At 36.2% G+C, this 13,406-nt stretch overlaps 1 protein-coding gene across 9 annotated transcripts in view; it reads right to left on the bottom strand.

Moving 5' to 3' along the window:
- The window catches only part of AKAP13 (A-kinase anchoring protein 13), a 387,549-nt gene that overhangs the window by 364,624 nt on the left and 9,519 nt on the right, over positions 1 to 13,406 (bottom strand). The gene's annotated exons all lie outside the window — the stretch shown is intronic.

Here is a 13,406-nt window from a genome sequence, read left to right as displayed (position 1 = left end):
AGACCTTTTAGGTTTTTATACCTTTTTTATTCTTTTAAGAATAATGACCAAACTTTAAAAAAATCACATAGACAATTACATCCTGCTATAACCGGGTAAATTTATCACATTTCCCCTTATTTATAAGGGCATAACAGATAAGAGGTAACATATAGTGTCTGATCAAATCATTTCTGCCCAGTTAACAGTCTGAGGCATGATCCCAGCAGTTAAATGGAAGTTGTAAATTACTTATATCACCAGATTTCATTAATGAGAAACATGAACAGCAGTGGTTCTATTAATAAATCCTTCAAGTGACAAAACACCTGCAAATTTAGCAGAGACAAGCTAACACAAGAAAGCATGAACACATTTTAGAAACACAATTCTAGTTTCAAATCCCAGCTCTGCTATTTAATAAGTGTGGAGCTTAGCCAGACTACAGAATTCTACAGCAGAGTTTATATCCAGCTACTTCATAAAATCATCCCAAGGCTAAATGAGGCAACTTTTATAAAATACAACAAGGCAGGTGCTCAAAACAGATGACAGTATAAAATGTTTTGATAAGCAAGGAATATAATTTTCTTTACCTTTTTATTAGGATTCTCCAAGCTATGACAGAGGTGAAATGTGCTTCTATTTCTAATTCTCTAAATGAGAAATATCTAATGAGCAGGACATAGACAGTCAAGTTATCAAACACCACAGTTTCCCTTGTATTGCAGTTATGTTCCAACTGATCCAACATTTCCCTAACCCTGAGAAAATTAGACCAAGATATTCACAAAAGACGAATATTCATAGACATGGAGCCTTAACATTTTCAAGATGACCTTATTCGGATGTTTCCAAACTGATTTGGGTGGAGGGAACTTTCTTCAAAGGAAATATTAAAAGATACCCACAAACGTAAAATAGGAAAGAGCAGGGGTACTCTGTGTGGAGCCACTGGGTCTCTTCCTCATGCCCTCCCCAATCCCATTCGACCACTGATGCAATGCCAAGGAGCTCCAGGGCTACAGAGAACACATTTTTAAAAACAAACACAAAAACCCAAAACAGATGCAGTCCAACCATTTCATGTTTTAATGGCAGAAACAGAGGTGTGGGGCAGGGGAATAATCTCACCCAAGGCTGTTACCAGCAAACTTAGTCTAGAACCCAAATCTACTGAATTCTAATCCAGTGCCCTGTCCACTAACAATTAAGCTTTTTGGAGCTGCAGAATGCTTTGCATGAAAATTTACCTTGAGTGTCTCTATTAGAGGCAGTGAGTTTAAATCCACAAATTTTTAATGTGGCTTCCTTACTTTCCTATTACTTTCATATGACTCACTCCCTTATTACTGTGCTCTCCATTAATCTGCTCATGCGTCCCAAAACAACTGCAGTGAAACTTTAGCTCCTACCACTGATTTACCAAGCCTATAATGTTTATGCCCAAACCCCTAAGAAAAGAAAGAGAGAAAATAATGAGGACTTTAAGGGAGACTCCTCTGAAATGTTAGATGCTGAGATCCAATTCCTTGTCTGACCTGTTAAATGTTATCATTCCCTTTCCTGCATCCCTAAAACGGCAGTTTATCAAATAGAATGTTGGAATAAAAAGGATTAGCTTTTTTGGCAAACAGATCACAGCTCAAATTACTAAGGAGAGGAAACAGTAAGAAAGCAGGGTAGCAGGCTTCTGAGATTTACGGCCAGATAATGTACTTGTAACAGAAAAAAAAAATCACAGCTGGCGTGAAAGATTTGCAAAACAGAGGCCCTTTCGGATGACCATACAAATTCTGATCAATTCGGGTTGACAAGGAGGATACACTCAAAATTCCACATCTAAAGAGTGGTCCAACCAAACCAAAATAACACTTAGAGATAACTGAACGGAACATGAACAGCTCAAGAATCAGAAGTACTACTGATTATAAAGAAATAAAGAAATAAAAAATTGGGCAATTCCAAAAAGGACCACAGAAGTCCTCTCTCAACTGAATAACCATCTACATGTTCCATGATATTATTAATGAGCCACCATAAATCAGTTCCTCTACTTATAGTGATATTACTTAGCTACAAAATTGCAAATATCCAGCTTTTCTCAGTAACGCAGACTCAGCTGAAGATCAGCCAGATAATATTTTCAAGAATGCCCAAAAGGAATGAAAAAGCCTTCTTGACCAAAAGGGGGAAGACAGAAATGAGACAAGATAAAGTCTCAGTTGCTAAGAGATTTCAAACAGAATCGGGAGGTTATCCTGGAGGTCATTCTTACACATTATACAGATAATCCTTTTAATTTAAGGTATATTGGAGTGGCTGGAGGGAGGTAATCTGGCTTAACTGTATTCCAGTGGCGTTGATTCTTGAACACAACTGTATTAACTAACTAGCTTTTACAATGTGACTGTGTGATTGTGAAAACCTTGTGGCTGATGCTCCTTTTATGCAGGGTATGAACAGATAAAGTAAAAGAATAACAATAAGGATAAAAAAATAAATAATAGGGGGAGATAATGGATAAAAATTGGGTAGACTGAAATACTGTGGGACAACGACAGGAGAGGGATAAGGGTATGGGATGTATGAGTTATTTTTTTTCTTTTTATTTCTTTTCCTGGAGTGATGCAAATGTTTATAAAAATGATGATGGAGATGACTATACAACTATGTGATGATATTGTTAGCCAATGACAGTATGATATGGTATAATATGGACTGTACTGTGTGGGTATTTCTCAATAAAAATATTTTTTTAAATAATAATAAATTTTTAAAAATAACAAAAAATAAAAAGAATTCCCAATAGAACAGTGACACTTTGGTGTACCAATATTACCAGGAGACCAACTTAAGGACCTCCTTGACTTATAGCTTGCAATGTAACTAGCTCTTCCTATATAAAACCAAAAATCTTAACAAATATTATGCAATGGAAAATCAGTGCTATCATAGCTGAGACCAATTAACTCATTCTTGTCTCACAGAAAAATGTTCAGCTAAATTAAAGTCAAAAACACAGTTCCAATTTTTGTCTTGCTTATTTTCTTGGTTATTTAAACCCTTCTGTCAACACATATGACTTTTAATTTGGGTTCAAATGGAATTAAGCATTTTCATATTTTAATAGCTAAATTAGATACAACATTAACTTAAAAGCCTCTAGTAAATATTTGGATGTACAAGAAAGAAACTGGCCAAGATCACCTCTCATAGAGCTTCTCTGTGTAGAAGGGAGATCTTATTCCATTTTATCTCTATAAATCTTATCTCAAACATTTCCCTGTCCCATTGCCAGAGTTAATTCAGACTGACAATCAGGGAGCTGCCAAAAGAATGTGAACTCAGTTTCTCTCTTTATTTGAAAGTTTTCTTCTTGTGCCTTTTAATAAAGGGCAAGTGATTTTCAATTAACTTCCAGTGCTGGAGTTCAGAGAATAGTGATGATGCTTCATAAGCTTCTTCCTATGCTTTTAGAAAGAGTTCTTTTATTTATAATTAGTTACCAGTATTTCTACTATGGCATTTAAAACTTCTTTTTAAAATGTTGGATTGTTTAAAATTTGATCTCTAAGGGTTATGGATAAAGTGTAAATTGGCACTCGTACTCTGCCAATGGAAGCACAAATGGTATAAGCCTTCTCTGTAAACAGCATAACAATATCTACCAACAGCTTTGAAAATGTATACCCGTTGCCTTAGCAATTTCTGGTGGAAAGAGGTAAACAAGAATGCAAAGCTGCATGTACATGGTTGTTCATCACAGCAATGTTTATACGGGGGTGGGGGGAAAGGAGCAAAGCCAGGAAGAAAGGAGAAGAGGGAAGGAACAGAAGGGGAAATTCAATCTAAATATTCAAACAATAGGGTAATTCATGAACTGCAAACAAATCTAAATCCATACCATGAAAAACAATACAGCTATTAAAATAATTAATAGGTTACTTGACATCATGAAAAGGAATTTCGTGAAATAATGTTTTGTGTTCTGTTTTTTTTTCCCACTCGAGTATATAGAGTATGATTGTGTGTGTGTGTGTCTGCGCGCATGTACACACACATACTCTACAGATTTTCAAATTTGGAAAACAATTCATTAAGTAGTAACATGAACTTCCTCTAGGATACTACCGTTTATTCTAACATTTACACTCTGGTTTTTTTTTTTGTTTTTTTTTTTTTGCATATGTGCAATTTCTATATTTCTAGAGAGATTCGGCATTACTGTTATAATAAAAATAAGACTTTTTTAAAAGTCTTTCATGAAAAGTGAAAACCATTTGAGGACTCCTAGAATAAGAGATTATATAGTGGAAAGTTAACTGTAAAAATAAATCTACTGGCTTAAAATTGTGAATTTTATGTTATGTATATCTTACCACAATTTTTTTTAAATATATCAGAAAATAAAGCCATTGGCAAAGTCAAAGTTACATAACATTCTGCCAAAATCACAGCTCACAACGGATGTCCCTTTCACAGAATTACTTATTTCAATTCTTGCTGGAAATATTCTTAATACATGCAGAGCAGAGCTTGGGCCTAGAGTCAGAGACCCATGTCCAAGTCCCAACTAATGGCACATACTGACTATATGACCCAAAATTATCCAGTCTCTCTGAGCCTCAGTCTCCTCAGCCATGAATTATGAATAAAAACAGGCTGCACCTTTAGGAGTTGTGAGGATTAAAGTGAGGTAATGGGTTGTAGAGCATTTAGCACTACTCCTGGCATATGGAAAGCAGGAGTTAAGTGATGACAACTATAAGTATGCCCAAAACCTCACTCTGCCTCAATTTCCTTTTCTGGTAAAATCATAAATATACCTACCATGCAATGTTACTGTGAAGGCTGATAAATATAAAACACTAAGATCAAAGGAGGTTCCCAATAAACAACAGCTATTAATGAACTTGTGCCCAAGGATTTCAACAGACATGAAGGCTCAGAGGAGAGGGCAAATACAATTTTTTCCTTTGATTTAGTAATTGGGACCTAAGGTATTTCACAAAGGAACCATTACTTTTATTTGGATTCAGAAAAGAAAATTTTCCACTTATGGGCACACATCCTAGAATGCAACTATTAAAGTAGTAATCTTAAGACTACCACAAGCACTTGTGGCAAAGCAGCAGAAATAGTACTTTACCATGGTGGCGCAGGAGGGGGGTGTGGTATTTCAGAAAATCCATGAATTTAGAACATAGTATATAAAAAAGAGGCCATGAAAAACAATGTACAATCATTCTTGGAGCCTCATATGAAACCTTATTAAGATGACCTGAATTAGGAAGTATGAGGGGAAAAAAATCAACACTATTTATACATACACTGCCAAATAATTATTAAGGAGGAACAAATCTTATGAAGGCATCCACTTACCTAAAAACTGTTTTCTTCACAAAAATTAAAATAAATGGGAATGTGTTTTAAGAAGAAAAATATATCCTTAAGGTAAAAAAGCATCATTAAACTCTATGGGAAGAAATACTGACATCAAACCAAAAACAATTTTGCATAAGTCATAATATTTTTGTGCTGGTATTCAAGAGAAATTGTCACCTTAAGAAAAAAAAAAAAGACAAACAGAAAGAAAGAAAAAAATGCCTACAATAAGGCCCAGCACTTAAAACTGCACAGACCAGTAATTCGTGCAGCTTTGTTTAATTTTCCATGTCGAACTTGACAGAAACCTCAGATTTCATACAAAAGTGCTTAATAGAAGGTTTACGGTTCCATTTGTAACGATTCTGTTGAAAGGAAAAAAGGCTACTCAGCACTAAGTTGCTTTGCATTAAAGTTGCCTGTTCTATATATATTCTGGAAACATATCATGCAATGTTATGTTTTATAGCAACATTTCACGGTTTATAGTATTCTACATTGAAATAAAAATACCATTTAAAAATCATTAAGAATAGTTTGGTACAGACTTTCAAAACATTAAAATGAAGCAAGAAGTAAATCTTACAGTATGTGAATTATATCTCAATAAAGCTGTCATTCAAAGAAATGATACAGGCAGAAAATGACAAAATTTTGCTGATTCCCTAGAATTTGGGTAATTGGTATATACAGGGTCAATTCTACTGTTCTATTTTGAATATGTTTAAAAGTTATAAATTATCAAAAAATATAATTAGCAGGCAGGCTACAATTAAATCTCAGGTCAACCATCTGCATGCCCATGATGAATGGGATAAAACAAAAAGTGACAGACAGAGCCTGACCCTGACCAAGCACAAATACCAAGCAAGAGTTGTCCAAATTTCACCACCTGACTAAGTCAACACCAGCCACTTTTCCATCTAATATGGCACATCCCTTCCCTAGAAAGGGATGACTTAAACTCACCAAAATCAAACAAAAACTGATGCAGGAAGAGAAAAATTTAAATTTAAATCTGTTTATTTATTCTCAACAAGATACATTTAATAGTGTAACAATTTCTCATATACATAGTTATGTCACAAATTCATCCCTCCTTCCCCTCCATCTGTCCATAAAGTTCTTGAGCAAATAGCTACTATGCACCATGCAGCACCATGCCAGGTTGCTGGGGGTACAGCAATGAACAAGGTAGATAAAACCTGCCTTCAATAAATTTATAATCCAGGAAGAATTACAGACATGTGGTATAGTAATCTAACAAAGGAATTCTATCCGAATTAACTGGGAGGGAAGAAATGCAGAGTTGAAAGAGACAACACAGGAAAATGAGAGAATAACAAAATGGTACAACTCAAGACTGCTAACCTAAACAGGAAAAACAGTTATTTATTCTAGTTGCTGGCAATAATGATACTACTATCATCAACTACATATCCAAAAAAATAGTCTATCCTGGCAAAAATGTCTCCATTTTCAAAAATGGTAAATAGATGTTACCTTCAGACATCTTAAAAAGGGTGGCTTTAACATTTAAGTCAATACCACTGATTTATAGCTGATATATAGGTATTATTCAAGGTCCAGTGTATAACATTCCTTCCAGGTTACCATAAATCTTGGTGGAAGAACAGGAAGGACAAACAGCTTAAACTTAGTGTTGTTACAAAAAAGGTCCAGCAGCCAAATAATCTCAGGCTTAAGTTTTCAGATTTCAAGAAGACTTCAGATTTTAAGAAGGAAAGAGAAAGAGGAAGCCTTTAAAAAAAACAAACAAAAACAGTACTATTTGATAGAGGGAAAAGTTCAAGGGCATCCTTATCTAGCCCCATTAAAAAGAACAGATTCCTATTCCTGATAAAAATTTAATTAAAAATACATGCCAGAGGGCAATGCAAAGGTGGCTCAGTGGCAGAATTCTCGCCTGCTGTGCTAGAGACCCAGGTTCAATTCCCGGAGCCTATCCAGGCCAAAAAATAAAAATAAAAAAATACTTTAAAGAAAAACACATGCCAGAATTCTTCCTCTTTCTGCCATCATCTACCAAGGTTTCTCTGGCAAGGTCTTCTGGACAAAGGTTCATATATAGTCTTAGGAAATCACCCAGACACAATATTTATCAAATGGTTCTATTTAGTGCTCTGTATTAGAAGAAAGACGTTTCAAGTGTAAGGATGTAGTTGGCAACAACAGCAAAAAAATAAACTATTCCAACCAAAGTAGGAAGGAAGAAGTGACTACAACTTTGAAGAATCCTCACTGACGTGCAACATCCAGTACCATTTCATGTCCAACAGCGTAAGTCTTATAGCCTCCTCCAGCCACCACTCTAGGACTCAAAGTTGGATGAGTCATTAACACATATAACTTGACAGAAAAAAGAACTCAAAGTCTGGAGAAAAGCAGTCACCTGTTCATTCAAGGTCACCTAGTCAATTAGCAGCAGAAACACAACTGAACTGAGACTGATGTCTCCTTCTAAACCTTTTTCTACCTATACAACTTTGCCAAGTAAAAGTCATTTTAATGCAAAGTCAAGGAAGGAAGGAGATGGAATCAGGTGACAAACGGTGGTAAAGAAACTAGCATAATATCCTGTTACAGAAGTATTATCTCCTAAGCCAGAAGAGAAAGAGAAAAGAATTTTTCCCAGAACTCCTCAAAAGCCTCATAGGAATGAGTTAACGACAATTTGCATATAAGGACAAATATATTACAGCTCACTGAATCAGCCAGATCTTTTCCCATACCACCCTGTGTCTTACTTTCAGTGCATAAAACTCTACTCCTTCACCATTAAGCAGAAGATGTACACCAACAAAATATGCCTGATAGGAGTAAAATAGGGCAGAAAACTAAGGGGTTGAGGGAAGTTATTTAGCACTGCATGGTACATACCCGCATTTTTCTCACTGACAATGTACTCCTTCTCCCCCAACTACAATACTGCTAAAATAAACCTTAAAAAAAAAAAAACCGGTTTTTCAACTTTCAACACAGACTGAAAGTGAACTAATTAAATGTTTGTTAAACACTTTTAAACATGTAAGAATATGTAAATGTTAATTATTAATGTCAATCGACAAAACTTCTGCATTTGAAGGAAAATACAATTCTACAGGCAAGTTCCTGCCACTTTCAAGGCACAAACATGTTTTTAAGAATTTTAGGAAAACTTTATAAGCAGACCACAATGATTTTACACAAGAACAAGCTGGAATTTTAAACTGGCTACTTTGCATATAATTAACTCAGAGTGAAAATATGTGATTTATGGCATATGTAATAAAACTTGAGTACGTAGTATGCTTATAATCACAAAGTCATGGATGAAAATTGAAGTTTCAAGACCTGAGACAAGCAAACTAGAATCTCTGAAGCTCAGTTTTCTCATTAAAAAAAAAGAATAACACAGGGCGGTGTGATGGTGGCTCAGTGGCAGAATTCTCACCTGCCATGCAGGAGACCCAGGTTCAATTTCCAGTGTATGCCCATGCAAAAAATAAACAAGTAAATAAATAAATAACACAGGCATACTTCAGAAATACTGTGGGTTCAGTTCCAGACCAACGTCATAAAGCAAATGTCGCAAAAAAAGTGAGTCATACAAATTTTTCATTTTCCAGTGCATATTAAAGTTATGTTTACACTATGTTGTAGTCTATCAAGTGTGAAATACATTATGTCTTAAAAAACAATGTACAAAAATTTATATTTTGACTAGTGTAGTTCCTAATATAACTTATGTGGACAGCTTAATTGAACACCATAAGTACATGGTAGCTTGAGTAGGGCATAAGATTTTGTAGGTTTGTTCAGAGTGATGCCCTGCTAAATCCCAGTGATTTGAACAGTGAATAAAAAAGTAATTGCAAAGCCCCTTTGGGGGAATTCGTGAGAAAGGGGGAAAATTCAACTTTCCAAGTGGAGAAGTCTTGATATTCTCACAAGCAGTGGGGACAAACAAAGCAATAGGGTGAGCCCCCAATCCTGGGGTTTGTTCATATGAAACTTAACCCCACAAAGGATAGGTCAAGCCTACTTAAAATTAGGCCTAAGAATCAACCCCAAAAGAACCTCTTTTGTTGTTCAGATGTGGCCTCTCTCCCCCAGCCAACACAATAAGCAAATTCACTGCCCTCCCCCTCTCTACATGGGACATGACTCCCAGGGGTGTGGACATTTCTGGCAATGTGGGACAAAAATCCTAGAATGAGCTGGAACTCAGCATCAAGGGATTAGAAAACCTTCTCGACCAAAAGGGGGAAGAGAGAAATGAGATAAAGTTTCAGTGGCTGAGAGATTTCAGACAGTCAAGAGGTTATCCTGGAGGTTATTCTTATACATCAAATAGATATCACCTTGTTAATTACGATATAATGGAGAGGCTGGAAGAAACTGCCTGGAAATGAAGACCTGTGTTCCAGTAGCCATGTTTCTTGAAGACCATTGTATAATGATACAGCTTTCACAATGTGACTGTGTGATTGTGAAAACCTTGTGTCTGATGTTTCTTTTATCTACCTTATCAATAGACGAGTAAAACATATGGAATAAAAATAAATAATAGGGGGAACAAATGTCAAAATAAATTTATTAGATTGAAATGCTAGTGATCAATGAAAGGGAGGGGTAAGGGGTATGGTATGTATGAATTTTTTTCCTGTTTTCTTTTTATTTCTTTTTCTGAATTGATGCAAATGTTCTAGAAATGATCATGATGAATATACAACTATGTGCTGATATTGTGAATTACTGATTATATATGTAGAATGGAATGATCATATTAAGAATGTTTTGTTTGTTATATTTTTTTAAAATTAAAAAATTAATTTAAAAAAATAATGTACATACCTTAATTAAAATGTGACACAGAGACACAAAGTGAGCACATGCTGCTGGAAAAATGGTAGCAACAGACTTGCTCAATGCAGGGTTGCCAGAAACCTTCCATTTGAAAAAAGAAAAAAATGTAGCATCTGTGAAGGGCAATAAAACAAAGCACAATAAAATGAGGTACACTTATACCTACCCTACAGGGCCATCATAAGGAATTAAGGGAATGTAAACGAACACATCTTCTCAAAGTCGACAACAGGCAGAAGGGCAGTCAGTACATATGTTTTCCTCCCTGTAGTGAATTCACTTTTTAAGAAACAGCCTCAAAAGAACTCTCTAGACTGGAAAGGTCTTTTAAATATACACTATCCTATGCTCTGAGCACACATACAGTACCATTTTGGCAGGAGGCCCCAGGCAAAAGCTTTGGACATTGTTGCCCACTGACCCTTGTATGCCTTTAATCCCTGCAAAGAGAAAGCAATTCAGCCACGTTCCAAAGCTTCATGTGACCGAGTGAACAGTTTGAAATCTACTTCTCAACTCTTGTTGCTGTATTTTTTCCTACATAACTCCCAAGCTACAAAGATCGCATCCACAGTTTCCTTGTATTTTGAGCCCAGCCACTCGGTCAATAATGCACTCAAGAAGCAGAAGCCTGTTCCTCTCAGCTTATGCAAAGTACTGGAAATATTCCTCCGGAATGCCACCACAGACTTCCCTCTACTACTCCAGGAACACATCCACTTTAGACAGGGCAGAATCCAACTGGCAAGAACAAGTAGGTAGATCAATTTACAGATAGCGTTCAAATGTACTGTTTTTAGAAGTGACTCATAAATTACAGAAAATGTCAAATTTCTGCAAAATGCCCTTGCCATATCCACCACCATTTTATCATTTATCACCTGAGAAAAGGAATGCTTCTAAAAATCTAAGCTAATACTGATAGGATGATCTAGATTAAAAAAAAAAAAAAACCTCTTGCTCACTTCAATTTATCTGAAGTGATATGCTAACCACAGTGCAACGTACTGTTTCCCTTGAACAAAATGGTGACATTATTCTGATGGGGAGAACACAGGCTAACAAATTTACCAGGAGCTGTTCCGGACACATATCAAAACCACTCATACTCTTCTACCTGATTTCGCTCTGTAACCAAGAGCTCAAATTTTCTAGACAACAAACAACAGAGTCAAAGACCCAGACCATGGAAATAAGTGATGGTAACCAAACAAATGAAATCCATGACCCCAGGAACTCATTACCATTTATCCAGCTATTCAAGTAAAATATCTAGGACTGATTTCTCTATTTCCTTCAGAATCTTTTTCTAAGCCATAAGTAATCCTATCAGTTCTATCTTCAAAGTATTTATTGATTCCAGCCACTTCTCATCGCTCTCAATGCTACCACCCTAACCCAAGCCACCACCTTCTCTAGCCTGGACTACCAGAAATCTTTTAAATGGACTCTGTTTCCACTCTTGTTACCTTTATTCACAGTGGAATTTTTTTCATCTTTCAATGCAATTTATTGAGATATATTCACATAATACATAATCCATCCAGAGTATGCAATCAGTGCTCACAGTATCATCATATTGTTGGGCATTCATCACCACATTCAATTTTAGGACATTTTCATTACTCAAAAAAATGAAATAAAGAGAAAAAAAGAAACCCCATAATATCTCATACCACTTATCCCCCCTTATTATTATTTATCTTTATTTTATTACTATCTATTACACACTGGATAAAGGGAGTGTTGGTCACAAGGGTTTTACAATTACACAGTCACACAATAAATACACACTTACACAATCGTTATCAAAGAACAAGGCTACTGGATTACAGTTCAGTAAGTTCATGTATTTCCTTCTACCTATTCTAATATACTAGAATCTAAAAAAAAAATCTACATAATGGACCAGTAGTCATAATCATTTGTTAAATCCTAATTTCTCCTTATACCTCCTCCCTCTCATTTGGATCACTCTCTCAAACTTCAGGGTATCTGAGTTTGTTAGTTTGGAAGCTGTCAGAATACATGTACTATATCAGTACTGAAACGGCTTTTTAAAAGGGAATCTAGTAAATTACAAGCTTACAGTTCTAAGGAAGTAAAAGTGTCCAAATTAAGACACCAATAAGAGGTTACCTTCACTCAAGAAAGATCAGTAGGGTAAGAACACTATCATCTGGGTAGTCACATGGCTGGCATATGCTGGTCCTTGCTCCTAGGCTCTGTTCCTTTCAGACTCTGCTCTGTTGGGGGTTCCTCATTTTGGTTCTCCAGGGCTGGCTTTCATCTCCTGGCTTCTCTTGGCTCTCCAGGTTCTGGCTTGCTTAACAGCTTATGGCAATGTCTGCTAGGATCCATGTATCTCCAAACATCTGTGTCTCTGTTCTCCAAGTGTCCACATCTGTGTCAGTTCTGCTGTCAAGTTTCTGTCAGCTCTGAGGCTTCTGTCATTTCTGACTCTCTTCAAAATGTTTCCTCTTTAAAAGGATTCCAGTAATCTGATGAAGAGGCACTGGAATGGGTGGAGTCACATTTTCATCTAATCAAAGGTCACACCCACAACTGGGCGTGTCACATTTCTGTGGAGATAATCTAATCAAAAGTTTCCACTCTGCAGTGTTGAATCAGGATTAAAAGAAATGGCTGCTCTCACAATTTTAGATCAGGATTAAAACATGGTTTTTCTGGGGTACATAATCTTTCAAACTGGCACACACGGTAGTTTTTAACTTCTTTGTGCTGGAAAGGGATGCTGACATTATGGGGTAGAGGAATGAAACTGACTGATGTTCTTGAAGAGACTGGTACTTCCGGGTTTCAGGGTTTATCTGGCATAGCCATCTGGTGGTTAAGGCCAGAAAACTTAAGGGTTTCTGAAAAAATAAATTAGCTAAGGAAAACTTTTATGGGGTCTTAGATGGAGCCCAGGGTACTTTTTAGGGTTTTGGTTGGTTAGGGCTTGGTATACTGTGGCAATCTGTAGTTTCTGGTTGAAGCCTATATAACAGTGACCTCCAGAATAACCTCTCAACCCTATTTGAACTCTCATAACCACTGAAACTTTTTTGTTTCATTTATTTTTCCACTTTTGGACAAGGCATTCTCAAACCTACAATGCTAGGGCCAGACTCATCCCTGAGAGTCATGTCCCACGTTGCTAGGGAGAT

This window comes from Tamandua tetradactyla, chromosome 12 (genome assembly GCF_023851605.1).
Source record: "Tamandua tetradactyla isolate mTamTet1 chromosome 12, mTamTet1.pri, whole genome shotgun sequence".
Classification (NCBI taxonomy): domain Eukaryota; kingdom Metazoa; phylum Chordata; class Mammalia; order Pilosa; family Myrmecophagidae; genus Tamandua; species Tamandua tetradactyla.
This window is presented reverse-complemented; position numbering and strand designations above follow the sequence as displayed.